The sequence below is a fragment of the Henckelia pumila genome, chromosome 3, assembly GCF_033568475.1.
Source record: "Henckelia pumila isolate YLH828 chromosome 3, ASM3356847v2, whole genome shotgun sequence".
Classification (NCBI taxonomy): domain Eukaryota; kingdom Viridiplantae; phylum Streptophyta; class Magnoliopsida; order Lamiales; family Gesneriaceae; genus Henckelia; species Henckelia pumila.
In genome coordinates this window covers 24930724-24950184 of record NC_133122.1, presented here as the reverse complement: position 1 = coordinate 24950184, position 19461 = coordinate 24930724, and the positions used below count along the sequence as shown (strand labels likewise).

The 19461-nt window shown below is 35.4% G+C and overlaps 2 long non-coding RNA genes across 3 annotated transcripts; both read left to right on the top strand.

The window, feature by feature from the left end:
- The first annotated feature begins 8724 nt into the window (after positions 1–8724).
- LOC140890965 (uncharacterized) lies at positions 8725–12714 on the top strand. Its single transcript, XR_012152361.1, has 4 exons — positions 8725–8914; positions 9356–9440; positions 11612–12185; positions 12625–12714. It is a non-coding gene; the product is annotated as an uncharacterized lncRNA (long non-coding RNA).
- An 8-nt stretch (positions 12715–12722) lies between these two features.
- On the top strand, positions 12723–18928 carry LOC140890966 (uncharacterized). 2 transcript variants are annotated; one of them, XR_012152363.1, is made up of 5 exons: positions 12723–14040; positions 14479–14563; positions 15579–15894; positions 16334–16418; positions 18590–18928. It is a non-coding gene; the product is annotated as an uncharacterized lncRNA (long non-coding RNA). The 2 variants fall into 2 exon arrangements; XR_012152362.1 differs by lacking the exon at positions 15579–15894.
- Positions 18929–19461: the final 533 nt, after the last annotated feature.

The window sequence follows — 19461 nt, the reverse complement described above, 5'->3', positions numbered from 1 at the left end:
AAGTATTTAATTGGTTATTCATTTTAAATATTTTTACTCTGTGCATATATGTATGGGCATATATGTACATATTTTATTTAGTAAGTATAAAAAAAAAAAAAAAAATTTCCGCATATTTATTTATTATAGAGTTAGGGTCGTTTCAGTTGGTATCAGAGCACGGTCCTCGGAGGGGTCCTCACTGCTATGCGAGCTCAGAAATCCACGCTACCGGTCTGTAAGTTTTAAATGTTTATAGCATGATTTAAATTTCTAGAATTTAAGTTGCCTTAATTTTTAAACACTTAGTTATGCAAGGCGATTTACGTAAATAAATATGTGGTGGTGCAGAATGCCTCCCAGACCAGTGAACCGACGTGGGGGACCTCCACCTCCACCTCCACCGCCACCTCAGCAGCACCCCATGACAGCACTGGAGCAGGCCAGTGCCACGATGATGGCGGGTATTACTGCTTTGCTGGAGCAGCAGGCAGCCCGTCCCAGACTGTCCCACGAGGAGGACGTCGCCGAGAGGTTCCAGAAGAAGGGGCCTAAGGAGTTCTTGGGGACCACCGATCCGTTGGTGGCTGAGGGATGGATTCGCTCACTTGAGTCCATCTTTGACTATATGGGGATCACAGACGCCGACAGGGTGAGCTGTGCTACATACATGATGAGAGGCGATGCAGCCTCATGGTGGGAGGGTGCAGTACGAGGAGTCCATCTACCTACTCTGACATGGGCTGAGTTCAGGCGTATCTTCTACGCCAAATATTTCACTGAGGATGTGCGCAGTCGCATGATCCGAGAGTTCATGAGTCTCCGTCAGGGGGACAGATCTGTGGTGGAGTACATAAGCCAGTTTGAGAGGGGCTGTCGTTTTGTGCCCATGATTGCCGATAGTCCGCAGGAGAAGCTGCGACAGTTTGTTGAGGGCCTGAAGGCTGAGATCAGGCATGACGTGCGCATGGCAGACGTGTTTACATATGAGTCTGCAGTCAGCAGGGCCTTGCGTTCTGAGGAGGGTCGGAGAGCGATCCAGAGAGAGCAGCAGGGCAAGAGGCAGTTTGTACAGACAGGATATCAGCGACCATCTTCGCAGCCACCTGCGAAGAAGCAGTATACAGGGCCGGCTAAGGGCCCGAATCAGCAGCAGAGGCCGCAGCAGCAGCAGAGGGGCGGGGCCCCTAATGCCATAGCTCATCCCACTTGCCCGAAGTGCCAGAAGATGCATTCGGGACCTTGCCTATTGGGAGCAGGAGTTTGCTTCCACTGCAGAGAGCCGGGGCATCAGATTGCTAACTGCCCCAGGAAGAAGAACACCGCTGGTAGGGTGTTCGTGATGCAGGCTGAGGAGGTCGATCCAGACACCTCCTTGATCACCGGTACATCCTATCCCTAGTATTTTAATAAATTCTCCTTTGGTTAAAGATTTAGTATTTAATTTGAAATTTTTGTTATTTGGGTCATTTAACTGCATGTTAGAATAGGAAGCATGTTTTACTTGTGATTAGAATTAAGAACTTGTAGTGACTCGTTTGGGAAAAATTAGAAGTGGTATGAAACTGTTGGGAATTTTCTGCGTGCAGGGAGAATTCTAGTTGGGGGCAACTCCACGTTTGCGTTGCTAGATTCAGGGGCTACGCATTCGTTTATCTCCCTGGAGTTTATCAGGCGGGTAGGCATCACACCTGAGAGTAGTGACAGCGGGTATGATGTTACTATGCCGTCAGGGCAGATTATGTCTACCTCGAAGGTTATTCGAGGACTGGAGTTAGAGCTGCAGGGACACTCCATTCGAGCAGATGTAGTAGTCTTGCCTTTGAGTGGTTTTGATCTTATTTTGGGTATGGACTGGTTGACAGTCAATGGAGCTTCGATTGATTTTCGTCGGAGATCAGTGTCAGTGAGACCTACAGGGGGCGACCCGTTCACTTTTTATGCATCTCAGAGCAGTGATATTCCTCAGGTGATATCCTATATTCAGGCGAGGAAGTTGTTGAGACGGGGTTGCCAGGGGTTTCTAGCGAGTATTGTCACGACTTCAGAGCCATCTAGCAGATCATTATCAGAGTTAGAGGTGGTTCGTGACTTTCCGGATGTCTTTCCGGAGGATGTGGCAGGAATTCCACCAGTGAGAGAGGTGGAGTTCAGTATTGACTTAGTGCCAGACACCGTGCCTATCTCTAAGGCACCGTACAGGCTTGCTCCTACCGAGATGAAAGAGTTGAAGGAGCAGATACAGGAGTTGTTAGAGAAAGGCTTTGTTCGACCTAGCTTTTCTCCTTGGGGAGCTCCGGTGTTGTTTGTGAAGAAGAAGGATGGCAGTATGAGACTGTGCATCGATTACCGAGAGCTTAACAGAGTCACAGTGAAGAACAAGTATCCACTGCCGAGGATAGAGGACTTGTTTGACCAGTTGCAGGGAGCTTCAGTGTTCTCCAAGATCGATCTGCGATCTGGTTACCATCAGTTGCGTGTTAGGGGTGCAGATGTGTCCAAGACTGCTTTCCGGACACGATATGGGCATTACGAGTTCTTGGTGATGCCATTTGGGTTGACCAATGCTCCAGCGGTTTTCATGGATCTCATGAACCGGGTCTTTCAGCCATATCTGGATCAGTTCATCATAGTCTTTATTGATGATATTTTGATCTATTCTAGGAGCATCGAGGAGCATAGACAGCACCTTCAGACCGCATTGCAGACTTTGAGGGAGCATCGGTTGTATGCCAAGTTCAGCAAGTGCGAGTTTTGGCTTGAGCAGGTGGCATTTCTTGGCCACATTATTTCGAGAGATGGAGTTGCAGTCGATCAGTCTAAGGTGGAGGCAGTGCAGAATTGGGGCATTCCGAAGAATGCTTCAGAGATTCGCAGTTTCTTGGGTTTGGCCGGATACTACAGGAAGTTCATCAAGGGTTTTTCCTCTATTGCAGTACCCTTGACTTCCTTGACCAAGAAGAATGCGAAGTTTATATGGAGTTCAGACTGTCAGAGGAGCTTCGATCAGCTGAAGGAAGCACTCACTACAGCACCAGTGTTAGCGATGACAGTACCACATGAGGAGTTAGTGGTTTACACCGACGCGTCTAAACTTGGTTTAGGCGCAGTGCTTATGCAGTGTGGTAAGGTTATTGCGTATGCGTCGAGACAGTTGAAGACTCATGAGCAGAACTACCCGACGCATGACTTGGAGTTGGCAGCAGTGGTTTTCGCTTTGAAAATCTGGAGGCACTATCTTTACGGCGAGAAGTGCAAGATTTTCACCGATCACAAGAGCCTCAAGTACTTCTTCACCCAGAAGGAGTTGAACATGAGACAGCGCAGATGGTTGGAGTTGGTGAAGGACTATGATTGTGACATTAGCTACCATCCGGGTAAAGCTAATGTAGTGGCCGATGCTTTGAGTCGGAAGTCATCAGTGGTAACATGTTTGACTGTGCAGTTACCACTACAGACCGAGATTCAGAGATTTGGTTTGGAGTGCTATCCGAGTGGCCATGCACCGAGCTTGTCAGTGTTGACGGTGCAGCCAGTTTTGAGAGATCGGATTAGAGAGGGACAGTCCACTGATGAGGAGTTACAGCGATGGAGACAGAGAGATGAGGCTAGAGGTAATCTCTTGTATACAGTGGAGGATGGCATCGTTCAGTACCGTGGTAGGATGTGGGGTACCGAACGTCGATCAGTTGCGAGCTGAGATTTTGACAGAGGCTCACGCATCTCCGTACTCCATTCACCCCGGAAGTACGAAGATGTACAAGGACTTGCAGCTATTGTATTGGTGGCCCGGGATGAAGAGTGACATCGGGAGAGTGGTGTCAGAGTGCTTGACTTGTCAGCAAGTCAAAGCAGAGCATCAGCGTCCAGCAGGACTTCTTAGACCTCTCCCTATTCCGGAATGGAAATGGGAGAATATTACGATGGACTTTGTAGTTGGCTTACCGAGGAGTACGAGAGGGTGTACAGCGATTTGGGTGATTGTGGATAGACTCACCAAGTCAGCTCATTTCTTGCCGGTAAGGATTAACTACACTTTGACACAGTATGCAGAGCTTTACATCAGAGAGATTGTTAGACTGCATGGCATACCAGTGTCTATTGTGTCAGACAGAGATCCGAGGTTCACCTCAGCGTTTTGGAAGAGTCTGCACACAGCTTTGGGGACTAGACTCTTGTTCAGTACAGCTTTTCATCCCCAGACAGATGGTCAGTCCGAGAGAGTGATCCAGGTACTCGAGGATCTTTTGAGAGCTTGTGTTATCGATTTTCGAGGATCTTGGGAGACTAGACTGCCATTAGTGGAGTTTACCTATAACAACAGCTTTCAGTCGTCTATAGGTATGGCTCCATATGCAGCACTGTATGGGAGGAGATGCAGATCTCCGGTGCATTGGGATGAGGTTGGTGAGAGGATTTTGTTGGGTCCGGAGATTGTGCAGCAGACAGCTGACATTGTGACGCAGATTCGAGACAGGATGAGGACAGCGCAGAGTCGGCAGAAGAGTTATGCCGATGCCAGACGACGCGATTTGGAGTTCGCAGTAGGTGATCACGTATTCTTGAAGGTGTCACCTATGAAAGGAGTAGCGCGTTTTGGACGCAGAGGCAAGCTTAATCCGAGATACATAGGGCCATTCGAGATCTTGGAGCGAGTTGGCACGTTGGCCTATCGTTTAGCTCTACCTCCAGGGCTAGCGGCAGTGCACAACGTTTTCCATGTATCCATGCTTCGGAGATATGTCTCCAATCCGTCGCATGTGTTGGATTTTGAGCCCTTACAGTTGCCACCAGATCTTGTTTACGAGGAGAGACCAGTGCGGATTTTGGCTAGAGAGGAGCGGAGGCTTAGGACGCGGGTCATACCGATGGTCAGAGTCCAGTGGCTGAATCACTCGGAGGAGGAAGCTACTTGGGAGACCGAGGCAGACATGAGGACTCGCTACCCGGAGTTGTTCGGGTAAGTACCTTAATTTCGAGGACGAAATTCAATTTAAGGGGGGGAGAATTGTAACACCCGGTATTTTTAATTACATAAATCCGCCTGCATAATTAGGATATTTAATTATTTAAATTTATGATTTATGGGTTAAATAATTTTGTGAATTATTTGTGCATGATTAAATTTATTTTTAAGCATTTAACCCATAATTAGTGATTTTTATGATTTTTAGTATTTTTATTATTTAATCGCGTAGACGGGACCGTGGACGGACGAGATGACAACTTTCCACCCAAATTATTTTATGAGCCTTTTTAGAGCCCTAAAATATTATTTTGAGTTTTATTATCTCAAAATTTTAAGTATTTAATTTTATTTAATTTTAGGGGTCATTTTTATCCAAAATTAGGCAAAATATTAACTTTTTAGTATTTTTAAAATTCCCCTAAATTTTAATTTCGGGATTTTATAAATGTTAATCTAATTTTCTGATTTGAACTTTTATTTAGAATGTTTAAATTTATATTATACTTTCCTAGTATTATTAATTAACCTAAAACCTATTTCCTTAATTATTAAAACCTAAATTTCTACCCAAACCCTCCCCCTTAGCCGATCATTCCACTCTTCAGCCGCCTCCCCCACAGAAAAACCTCACCATCTTCGACCTGGCAAGCTCCAAGGTGACTCCATAGCCATTTTTCTTCGAAGCTTCAAGTTGCTCGTCGTCCCGTCATCCCGGAAGTCGTCTCACGCTCGTTTCTCTTCGTCCTACGGTGAAAGGCATGTTCCTTTCTTAAATTTTTCTCTATATCAGTATGTATATCCGACTGATAAGGTAGGCATCCGAATTGGTTTAAGAAATTTTCAGAAAAAAAAAGAAAAAATGGTTTCTTTATTGATGTAGTGCCTTGTGATTCGATTTTGATGCATATCTCACGTTTTTCTTCTCCATGGTTTGGTTAGACTGATGGCTGGCTTCCCTGGGGTGCGAGTGGGTGGTCTGGGTTCGGTTGGCTCGAGTGGTTCGAGCCAAACGAACCCAGGAGGTCGCCTTGTTCATCATAGACTTCGGCCGAGCACAGCTAGGGTTAGGGGTTCAGAGGCTTCGGGTTCACTGTTCAGTCGTGCATGGGGCTGGGGCTAGGCATGGGTTAGCTCCGCCCGGACGTGGGCTACGTCCGGGTGGCGGCGCTCCGGCCAGGGGCGGCCGGAGCCGGCCGGCAGCAGGCCAAGAGGGCCTGCTGCTCACGGCCGAGAGGCTTAAGGGAGAGGGGTTCGGGAATTTGGGTTCTGCAGCGATCCGGGTCGGGTTATGGGACTTGGGTCGGGTCGGTTAGGTAGTGGGTCGGGTTAGTGAGTCGGGTCCGAGTTTGGTGGGCCGGGCTCGAGTATTTTATTTTTAAAGTATTTTACAAATTTATGTGTTTTTGGGTCAAATAAATTGAAATAAAATTATTTGGACTCCCAAATAATTTTATTTGGACTTTTAAAATTTTAATTAAGTTAGTCCATTTATTTTATGGACTTTTGGGCCCATAAAAGTTATTGGGCCAGTCTTTGGGTTTTTGGGCCCATTGGGCCAGTTTAAGTGTTATTGGGCTTAGTGTAATTTTAATGGGCTTATTTAATTTAATTGGGCTTAGACTAATTATTTGGGCTTAAAGTTAAGTTAATGGGCTTAAGTATGTTAATGGGCCAGTTTTAAGTTAATGGGCTTGAGTGTAGGGCCAGCAGTCCAGGACCATCCATGAGAAAATTTGCATGTGTCCTGATTATATATTTAATTATTTTTATGCATTCAAGTTATTTTAATATTTATATGTTAATAAGAAATTAAATTAAATATATATGATGGACACACATTTTATTCAAGTACATGCATTCATGAAATAATATTTTATGCATAATTTAATGTTTAAGTTGAGCAATAAAAATATTTTATGTTGGAAGTTGAAGTAGTGTGACAATTTAAGGGGGATTCGTCCCCATATGATTGAAGGGCAGTTTACTGCCAATTTAAGAGGTGATTCGTCACCGGCCACGTACGTAGGTTTCCACGCTGATCAGTATTTAATGTATGATTTAAGGTTACACTACGGATACAACCATGCTATGTTAGAAAATAAATTGCTCAATATTGTTATGTATTATGTTATGTATTATGTTTATTTAAGTAAGTTATGTTATGTAATTTTTAAGCATGCTCATTCATGTATATGTATGTATTAGTATTAAATTGGTTTAAATTATTTTAAACCCTTGTTATGTTAGCATGTTGGGCCTCTAGGCTCACTACACTGGTATGGTGCAGGTGAGTACGTTGAGGATGACGTTGTACCCACCGGAGGCGAGGACGTATGAGCATGCATGCAGTGGCCCCGTGACCGTGAAATATTCTGAGTCGCTATGCATGTTTTTGTGTTGTCAGCATGATACATATTTTTATTATTTTCAGTGCATGCAAACTTTTATTTATTTATGCAGTATATTTTAAATTAATGTTTGACTCAGATATTTATTATTATATTTTTAAGAATGCAATTTTTATTTAAGTATTTAATTGGTTATTCATTTTAAATATTTTTACTCTGTGCATATATGTATGGGCATATATGTACATATTTTATTTAGTAAGTATAAAAAAAAAAAAAAAAATTTCCGCATATTTATTTATTATAGAGTTAGGGTCGTTTCAGCAACTATATTCACTAGCTTTTGTGGCGCTTTACTCTGACTTTTTAAAGTTCACTTTATTTTTATTAAATTCGAATAGTCTATAATATATATTTATTAAAATTAGGGTCATAAATTAAGGGCTTTGATAATCGTCAACTATATTGTAAATTATGATAATATAATTCGCATATAGTGTGAAAGTCAATCCAAGAACCTCTTTAGATACAGAAGAATTTTACTTTAAAAACTATTTTTTTAGTTGACTTTTAAAATAAATGTTTTTAGGTAAAAGTTGTAATAATTTTATGTTTAGATAAATAGATTGATAATACTTTTTTAAGTCGAGTTATAAAAAAAATATTTGAAAAGTTATAAATATAAGTTTATTAAAAACACTTATTTTGGCTTAATTATAAACTCCAAAACATCTTATAAGCTGTTTTAAAGAACTTATAAGCTCAGCCAAACAGGCTCTAAGTGCTTTTAAAAATACTACAAATCTATCCAAACACATTTGAAACAATAAAAACATTTCTTTATTTAAAAAATTATTTTTATTTTTTATTTTTAACTTTTTAATTCAAATACAACCGAGTTGAGATTAGGGATGGCAACGGGACGGGTCTGGGGCGGGTTTGGCTAAACTCGGGACCCGCCCGCCTCCCTTTGGACCCGCCCCACGAACCCGATGGGTCCAATTCGGGTTAGACCCGTTGGACCCGCCATAAATTAAATAATTTTAATTTTATTAAAATAAAAAATAAAAAGTTTAAAAATTAACAAATACCATTAAATTTAATTTCAAATATAGATTTATAATATTTAAGACAAAAAAAAATTATTCTCACAAGTTTAAATTTATTAACTTGTAATTAATTAATATTTATTAGCTAAAAAACATTATAATGATTTATTTTTATACTAAACATATCATAATAAAATAAATTCATTTCAATCCAATAATATTACACATTCAAATTATGCATAAAATATTAATTATTTAGTATAATAATATAATTATATATTATTAATATTACATAAATTTTATATTTATATATATACATGAATATTTTAAATTTATATCTCTTTCTATCTTTTATATATATATATATATATATCTTATAAAGGCTAAGGGTATCATGCAAACTGCTTTGTACGTTTGGTATGACCAAATAATTTAAAAAATAAAAAAGCCTATATATATTTCCTACAACCCCTTCATTTCAAAGTACATCGCATCCTCAATCAAAGCCGCTCAACTCATACGGCGATGGGATTGGAAGCACGACTACACATAGAAGAAACTCTTTGCGAGTAACTGCAAACCCTTAATCCTAAACATTTCTCTACTTTTTGTTGTTTCTGTTGAAGATTTTATGCTTCTGATTTCTTCTGCGATTAGTAATGGCGATTGGGAACCGATGATTCCAAATTTTGTTCCCGGATTTATGCATAAATCATTTTAATATCGCTTGATTATGGGTTTTTTTTCCCAGATATTGTTTTATTATTGGTGTTGTAAGTTATGATTTGTTTTTCTGGTGTCATTTTACCTATCTGTTGTTTATTTGTTTCCTCGGTATAAGGAAACATGAAATCAATATGTCAATATGAACTGATAATATGGAGGGAAAAAAGGGAGATAAATTTACTACCATGATCGGATTATAAAACAAATTAATTGGAAAATTTTAAAATTCAAACTATAAATAAAAATAAAAAAAATTACAAATTTTAAGCAACCAACCTTTACAGGTCTCCGATGCCATCGTTGATCAGCGGAAGAAGCAATAAGATTCTCTACTTCCTCACAAGCCCTCACCGTCTCCGGCTGCCCAAGGTTTCATTTTCTTTACTTTTTTACTAATTTCATTAAATTTCCTTTTATTACCTTCATACCCACATTTTTGTCATTTAAACAGAGGATATAATATTTTGTTAATGTATATGTGTTTTGTTGTGAAAGCTCATCATTTTAGTGAAATACTGCTGGTTGGATGAGATTTCAGACTTAGAATAGCATCTTAAATCTTATAATTCATTTACTTATTGCCCAAAAAAGTAGTCTTAACGTGTTTGAGAAAATAGGCAAAAGAAGACTTTTTTTAATAGATACCAAATATCATTCTATCAACTTTCATTTCCTATTTTTAAATCAACTCTTTACCAATTGAATTTTTCAGTACTTGGTTATGTGCGCCCCCAATTTAAGATTATTTTTCTCAGTGTGCCAAGTTAAAATCTTACAACTAATTTCTACACAATTTCACACGACATAGTACTGTTTCATCCACAATACAATCATTATCTTTATGCTTCAAACTTTTGCCATACAGTTTCATATAATTTCTTATATTTGGGCAATTATGTATATTTTGAATTATCTTTTGAGTTTACTTTTGTACAACACACGTTCATACTATTGAATTAATTATATTTGTGCAATTATTTTTTATTACTAACGATTTTTATATATTTTTGAATGGGTAGAACTTGGGAATTCATTTACGGAAATGCCCTCATGAGGTCGGATAAAATATTGTCTTCATTACAAAAATTGTTTTCGCATGTTCATTGCCTCTTTCAAGGTGTTTGTGATGGGATAAGAGTGTGAATGATCATTTCAGTGCTTAATAGCTCTATATGGTTCTTCATTTTGGTTGTGTCAAGTGGCTCATTTTGTTTATGAAAATTTATTTTGTCTAGGGATTATACTATTACTTTATGATGTTATTCTTATGTATTATATTTGTGATGTAAATAAATACAACAGTTTTGTGGTGGTAAATTTTATTGCTTCATGTTTGTAGAACACCCAAAAATAGAGACCTCTAATCATCTCTTTTCATGCAGTTCATTTTTTCATGGTTAATCAATCAAGAATTCTTACTCCAATCTAGGGTTGGTTTTTCTTTAGTAAAATTTATTCACATGGTTGCCATAAATCTTAATTCCTTCTTGCAATGTATATGACTATATGCAAACAGTAACATCTATTTAGTGTTGCCATTCTTTTTAGTGATAGAGTCTTCACTAATATTAGTAATCATTGGATTTGCGATGCCGATATTCATCTTGCAAGTACACGACCTTCATTTTAGACTAGCAACATTTCAGCATCGACAATATTCATCTATCGATCTGTCAACTGTATTGGAAATTGATTTACATGTGTGAATTGGAATTATGGATTTGTACAATGATTGTGAAAAAAAATTCAGATATGTGCGGCATGATGATGAAGAATTGTTAGATGATAATCTTACAGCGATTGAGATTTATTTATTGAAGTCTTGAACAAACAAATTAGAAGAGGCTTGATGCTGACATTCTTCAAGCCCAATTTTTTGTTACTTCTTAGGGTGCTTCTTTTACAGATCCAAATCATTGGCTTTAATATTCATATTTTCTATGTTAGGTGGAATATAATTTGAGTGTAGTTATTCCTACAATTTTTCATGTATTTTTTTCAATGTTAAAAAACAAATTTTTTGTCACAGTTTTTATTTTTTTTAATCTACTATTGTTTTACCTTGCAGAAACTATATTCATTTTGTCATTTGGTGTCAGGTCTGTCATGGTCAGTTGATTTAGATGCATAAGACATGTTTTGATATTGCAAACTTAGCATTGAGTTTTGTATTTGTGATCGAGAAGAGAGAGATGGGAACTATTTAGATGGAGTGAGAGAATATTTGGTTTTATTTGGTGGAATTTGAGGTGATGCAGAAATTGATGTCTTTTAGGAAAATTTCTTCACAGAAAGTAAACTATCAGATGTTGCACAAATATGATGGTAAACGATGGAAATTTAGATTATCAATATGACATATACACCAGAACATTTGTATATAACAACCTTCTACTTCCACATACACGATAATTTTTTTTTTCAAAATATATGATTCCCTTTTTATGTATATTTCTTTTCTTATCTGTAGTCATAAGTATAGATTTAATTAATCCTATTTTCTTACTTCATTCTACTTAAGGTTGTTTATGTTTGGACAGATGACATGTCAATGCATCAGTACCACAAGGATCATGAGAGATTGTGAAAGAACTTTCACAATTTAAATATTTTGAAGAGTACAAGTATTAAAAACTTTATTAAAACTCCAAGTGTTGCATTCATTGTTGGGAATTATATATGATCATTTATAAAAAATTCATGTTGTTTAAATTATAATATTTTTTAATTTTCAATTATAATATAAAGCAAAAAATAATTTCAAGTTTATGTAATCAACAACCATGTCATTTCGATTGTGAGCCAAGATACATTTATTATATTAGACCTTTAATCTCAGCATAATTTTATATCATAGCCCAATTAATATTTATGTACAAACGTCGCACACGCATCGCGTGTGCCTCAGTCGCTAGTATCTTATAAAGGCTAAGGGTATCATACAAATTGCTTTGTACGTTTGGTATGACCAAATAATTTAAAAAATAAAAAAGCCTATATATATTTCCTGCAACCCCTTCATTTCAAAGTACATCGCATCCTCAATCAAAGCCGCTCAACTCATACGGCGACGGGATTGGAAGCACGACTACACATAGAAGAAACTCTTTGCGAGTAACTCCAAACCCTTAATCCTAAACGTTTCTCTTTTTTTTGTTGTTTCTGTTGAAGATTTTATGCTTCTGATTTCTTCTGCGATTAGTAATGGCGATTGGGAATCGATGATTCCAAATTTTGTTCCCGGATTTATGCATAAATCATTTTAATATCGCTTGATTATGGGTTTTTTTCCCAGATATTGTTTTATTATTGGTGTTGTAAGTTATGATTTGTTTTTCTGGTGTCATTTTACCTATCTGTTGTTTATTTGTTTCCTCGGTATAAGGAAACATGAAATCAATATGTCAATATGAACCGATAATATGGAGGGGAAAAAGGGAGATAAATTTACTACCATGATCGGATTATTAACAAATTAATTGGAAAATTTTAAAATTCAAACTATAAATAAAAATAAAAAAAATTACAAATTTTAAGAAACCAACCTTTACAGGTCTCCGACGCCATCGTTGATCAGCGAAAGAAGCAATAAGATTCTCTACTTCCTCACAAGCCCTCGCCGTCTCCGGCTGCCCAAGGATTCTTTTTCTCTACTTTTTTTTCTAATTTCATTAAATTTCCTTTTATTACCTTCATACCCACATTTTTGTCATTTAAACAGAGGATATAATATTTTGTTAATGTATATGTGTTTTGTTGTGAAAGCTTATCATTTTAGTGAAATACTGCTGGTTGGATGAGATTTCAGACTTAGAATAGCATCTTAATTCTTATAATTCATTTACTTATTGCCCAAAAAAGTGGTCTTAACGTGTTTGAGAAAATAGGCCAAAGAAGAAATTTTTTAATAGATACCAAATGTCATTCTATCAACTTTCATTTCCTATTTTTAAATCAACTCTTTATCAATTGAATTTTTCAGTACTTGGTTATGTGCGTCCCCAATTTAAGATTATTTTTCTCAGTGTGCCAAGTTAAAATCTTACAACTAATTTCTACACAATTTCACACGTCATAGTACTGTTTCATCCACAATACAATCATTATCTTTATGCTTCAAACTTTTGCCATACAGTTTCATATAATTTCTTATATTTGGGCAATTATGTATATTTTGAATTATTTTTTGAGTTTACTTTTGTACAACACACGTTCATACTATTGAATTAATTATATTTGTGCAATTATATTTTATTACTAACGATTTTTATATATTTTTGAATGGGTAGAACTTGGGAATTCATTTATGGAAATGCCCTCATGAGGTCGGATAAAATATTGTCTTCATTACAAAAATTGTTTTCACATGTTCATTGCCTCTTTCAAGGTGTTTGTGATGGGATAAGAGTGTGAATGATCATTTCAGTGCTTAATAGCTCTATATGGTTCTTCATTTTGGTTGTGTCAAGTGGCTCATTTTGTTTATGAAAATTTATTTTGTCTAGGGATTATACTATTACTTTATGATTTTATTCTTATGTATTATATTTGTGATGTAAATAAATACAACGGTTTTGTGGTGGTAAATTTTATTGCTTCATGTTTGTAGAACACCCAAAAATAGAGACCTCTAATCATCTCTTTTTCATGCAGTTCATTTTTTCATGGTTAATCAATCAAGAATTCTTACTCCAATCTAGGGTTGGTTTTTCTTTAGTAAAATTTATTCACATGGTTGCCATAAATCTTAATTCCTTCTTGCAATGTATATATCTTATAAAGGCTAAGGGTATCATACAAACTGCTTTGTACGTTTGGTATGACCAAATAATTTAAAAAATAAAAAAGCCTATATATATTTCCTACAACCCCTTCATTTCAAAGTACATCGCATCCTCAATCAAAGCCGCTCAACTCATACGGCGACGGGATTGGAAGCACGACTACACATAGAAGAAACTCTTTGCGAGTAACTCCAAACCCTTAATCCTAAACGTTTCTCTATTTTTTGTTGTTTCTGTTGAAGATTTTATGCTTCTGATTTCTTCTGCGATTAGTAATGGCGATTGGCAACCGATGATTCCAAATTTTGTTCCCGGATTTATGCATAAATCATTTTAATATCGCTTGATTATGGGTTTTTTTCCCAGATATTGTTTTATTATTGGTGTTGTAAGTTATGATTTGTTTTTCTGGTGTCATTTTACCCATCTGTTGTTTATTTGTTTTCTCGGTATAAGGAAACATGAAATCAATATGTCAATATGAACCGATAATATGGAGGGAAAAAAGGGAGATAAATTTACTACCATGATCGGATTATAAAACAAATTAATTGGAAAATTTTAAAATTCAAACTATAAATAAAAATAAAAAATTACAAATTTTAAGCAACCAACCTTTACAGGTCTCCGACGCCATCGTTGATCAGCGGAAGAAGCAATAAGATTCTCTACTTCCTCACAAGCCCTCGCCGTCTCCGGCTGCCCAAGGTTTCATTTTCTCTACTTTTTTTTCTAATTTCATTAAATTTCCTTTTATTACCTTCATACCCACATTTTTGTCATTTAAACAGAGGATATAATATTTTGTTAATGTATATGTGTTTTGTTTTGAAAGCTTATCATTTTAGTGAAATACTGCTGGTTGGATGAGATTTCAGACTTAGAATAGCATCTTAAATCTTATAATTCATTTACTTATTGCCCAAAAAAGTGGTCTTAACGTGTTTGAGAAAATAGGCAAAAGAAAACTTTTTTTAATAGATACCAAATGTCATTCTATCAACTTTCATTTCCTATTTTTAAATCAACTCTTTACCAATTGAATTTTTCAGTACTTGGTTATGTGCGTCCCCAATTTAAGATTATTTTTCTCAGTGTGCCAAGTTAAAATCTTACAACTAACTTCTACACAATTTCACACGACATAGTACTGTTTCATCCACAATACAATCATTATCTTTATGCTTCAAACTTTTGCCATACAGTTTCATATAATTTCTTATATTTGGGCAATTATGTATATTTTGAATTATTTTTTGAGTTTACTTTTGTACAACACACGTTCATACTATTGAATTAATTATATTTGTGCAATTATATTTTATTACTAACGATTTTTATATATTTTTGAATGGGTAGAACTTGGGAATTCATTTATGGAAATGCCCTCATGAGGTCGGATAAAATATTGTCTTCATTACAAAAATTGTTTTTGCATGTTCATTGCCTCTTTCAAGGTGTTTGTGATGGGATAAGAGTGTGAATGATCATTTCAGTGCTTCATGGCTCTATATGGTTCTTCATTTTGGTTGTGTCAAGTGGCTCATTTTGTTTATGAAAATTTATTTTGTCTAGGGATTATACTATTACTTTATGATTTTATTTTTATGTATTATATTTGTGATGTAAATAAATACAATGGTTTTGTGGTGGTAAATTTTATTGCTTCATGTTTGTAGAACACCCAAAAATAGAGACCTCTAATCATCTCTTTTTCATGCAGTTCATTTTTTCATGGTTAATCAATCAAGAATTCTTACTCCAATCTAGGGTTGGTTTTTCTTTAGTAAAATTTATTCACATGGTTGCCATAAATCTTAATTCCTTCTTGCAATGTATATATCTTATAAAGGATAAGGGTATCATACAAACTGCTTTGTACGTTTGGTATGACCAAATAATTTAAAAAATAAAAAAGCCTATATATATTTCCTACAACCCCTTCATTTCAAAGTACATCGCATCCTCAATCAAAGCCGCTCAACTCATACGGAGACGGGATTGGAAGCACAACTACACATAGAAGAAACTCTTTGCGAGTAACTCCAAACCTTAATCTTAAACGTTTCTCTATTTTTTGTTGTTTCTGTTGAAGATTTTATGCTTCTGATTTCTTCTGCGATTAGTAATGGCGATTGGGAACCGATGATTCCAAATTTTGTTCCCGGATTTATGCATAAATCATTTTAATATCGCTTGATTATGGGTTTTTTTCCCAGATATTGTTTTATTATTGGTGTTGTAAGTTATGATTTGTTTTTCTGGTGTTATTTTACCTATCTGTTGTTTATTTGTTTCCTCGGTATAAGGAAACATGAAATCAATATGTCAATATGAACCGATAATATGGAGGGAAAAAAGGGAGATAAATTTACTACCATGATCGGATTATAAAACAAATTAATTGGAAAATTTTAAAATTCAAACTATAAATAAAAATAAAAAAAATTACAAATTTTAAGCAACCAACCTTTACAGGTCTCCGACGCCATCGTTGATCAGCGGAAGAAGCAATAAGATTCTCTACTTCCTCACAAGCCCTCGCCGTCTCCGGCTGCCCAAGGTTTCATTTTCTCTACTTTTTTTATAATTTCATTAAATTTCCTTTTATTACCTTCATACCCACATTTTTGTCATTTAAACAGAGGATATAATATTTTGTTAATATATATGTGTTTTGTTGTGAAAGCTTATCATTTTAGTGAAATACTGCTGGTTGGATGAGATTTCAGACTTAGAATAGCATCTTAAATCTTATAATTCATTTACTTATTGCCCAAAAAAGTGGTCTTAACGTGTTTGAGAAAATAGGCAAAAGAAGACTTTTTTTAATAGATGCCAAATGTCATTCTATCAACTTTCATTTCCTATTTTTAAATCAACTCTTTACCAATTGAATTTTTCAGTACTTGGTTATGTGCGTCCCCAATTTAAGATTATTTTTCTCAGTGTGCCAAGTTAAAATCTTACAACTAATTTCTACACAATTTCACACGACATAGTACTGTTTCATCCACAATACAATCATTATCTTTATGCTTCAAACTTTTGCCATACAGTTTCATATAATTTCTTATATTTGGGCAATTATGTATATTTTGAATTATTTTTTGAGTTTACTTTTGTACAACACACGTTCATACTATTGAATTAATTATATTTGTGCAATTATTTTTTATTACTAACGATTTTTATATATTTTTGAATGGGTAGAACTTGGGAATTCATTTATGGAAATGCCCTCATGAGGTCGGATAAAATATTGTCTTCATTACAAAAATTGTTTTTGCATGTTCATTGCCTCTTTCAAGGTGTTTGTGATGGGATAAGAGTGTGAATGATCATTTCAGTGCTTAATAGCTCTATATGGTTCTTCATTTTGGTTGTGTCAAGTGGCTCATTTTGTTTATGAAAATTTATTTTGTCTAGGGATTATACTATTACTTTATGATTTTATTTTTATGTATTATATTTGTGATGTAAATAAATACAACGGTTTTGTGGTGGTAAATTTTATTGCTTCATGTTTGTAGAACACCCAAAAATAGAGACCTCTAATCATCTCTTTTTCATGCAGTTCATTTTTTCATGGTTAATCAATCAAGAATTCTTACTCCAATCTAGGGTTGGTTTTTCTTTAGTAAAATTTATTCACATGGTTGCCATAAATCTTAATTCCTTCTTGCAATGTATATGACTATATGCAAACAGTAACATTTATTTAGTGTTGCCATTCTTTTTAGTGATAGAGTCTTCACTAATATTAGTAATCAATGGATTTGCGATGCCGATATTCATCTTGCAAGTACACGACCTTCATTTTAGACTAGCAACATTTCAGCGTCGACAATATTCATCTATCGATCTGTCAACACTATTGAAAATTGATTTACATGTGTGAATTGGAATTATGGATTTGTACTATGATTGTGAAAAACAATTCAGATATGTGCGGCATGATGATGAAGAATTGTTAGATGATAATCTTACAGCGATTGAGATTTATTTATTGAAGTCTTGAACAAACAAATTAGAAGAGGCTTGATGCTGACATTCTTCAAGCCCAATTTTTTGTTACTTCTTAGGGTGCTTCTTTTACAGATCCAAATCATTGGCTTTAATATTCATGTTTTCTATGTTAGGTGGAATATAATTTGAGTGCAGTTATTCCTACAATTTTTCATGTATTTTTTTCAATGTAAAAAAACAAATTTTTTGTCACAGTTTTTATTTTTTTTAATCTACTATTGTTTTACCTCGCAGAAACTATATTCATTTTGTCATTTGGTGTCAGGTCTGTCATGGTCAGTTGATTTAGATGCGTAAGACATGTTTTGATATTGCAAACTTAGCATTGAGTTTTGTATTTGTGATCGAGAAGAGAGAGATGGGAACTATTTAGATGGAGTGAGAGAATATTTGGTTTTATTTGGTGGAATTTGAGGTGATGCAGAAAGTGATGTCTTTTAGGAAAATTTCTTCACAGAAAGTAAACTATCAGATGTTGCACAAATATGATGGTAAACGATGGAAATTTAGATTATCAATCTGACATATACACCAGAACATTTGTATATAATAACCTTCTACTTCCACATACACGATAATTTTTTTTTCAAAATATATGATTCCCTTTTTATGTATATTTCTTTTCTTATCTGTAGTCATAAGTATAGATTTAATTAATCCTATTTTCTTACTTCATTCTACTTAAGGTTGTTTATGTTTGGACAGATGACATGTCAATGCATCAGTACCACAAGGATCATGAGAGATTGTGAAAGAACTTTCACAATTTCAATATTTTGAAGAGTACAAATACTAAAAACTTTATTAAAACTCCAAGTGTTGCATTCATTGTTGGGAATTATATATGATCATTTATAAAAAATTCATGTTGTTTAAATTATAATATTTTTTAATTTTCAATTATAATATAAAGCAAAAAATAATTTCAAGTTTATGTAATCAACAACCATGTCATTTCGATTGTGAGCCAAGATACATTTATTATATTAGACCTTTAATCTCAGCATAATTTTATATCATAGCCCAATTAATATTTATGTACAAACGTCGCACACGCGATGCCTCAGTCGCTAGTATATATAATACTTTGGCGGGGCGGGTTTGGACAAAACCGAGACCCGCTCCGATGCGGGGCGGGTTTAGACCCCGCCCGTTGCCATCCCTAGTTGAGATTGTCTTCTCCACATCCATAACATAAGCATATCCATGTCAAAGCCGCAAAGGGTTGATGTACTGTTTATAATATTCAAATTGCTTCTCTCTAAATAAAAAAATATTCAAATTGCATCATTATTTATCTTCAATTATGGTTGTTTTTTTTTTTTTTTATGGTATCTTCAATTATAATTTTTGGTAAAAATAACGACGGTAAACTTAAGTTAACAACTATTATCTTCAATAAAAAAAAAATTTCTAAAAAAAAGTAACGACCGACAAGTTCTTGGTCTAAACAAAACTAAATGAATTGATTTTAGCAATGTCACAAAAACCAAATATGGATTTTAACCCCAATTTTTTAGATGCATTTTCAGCACATTGCCGATCTAATTAATGGTTTACTGTTTGGACGCAATTTC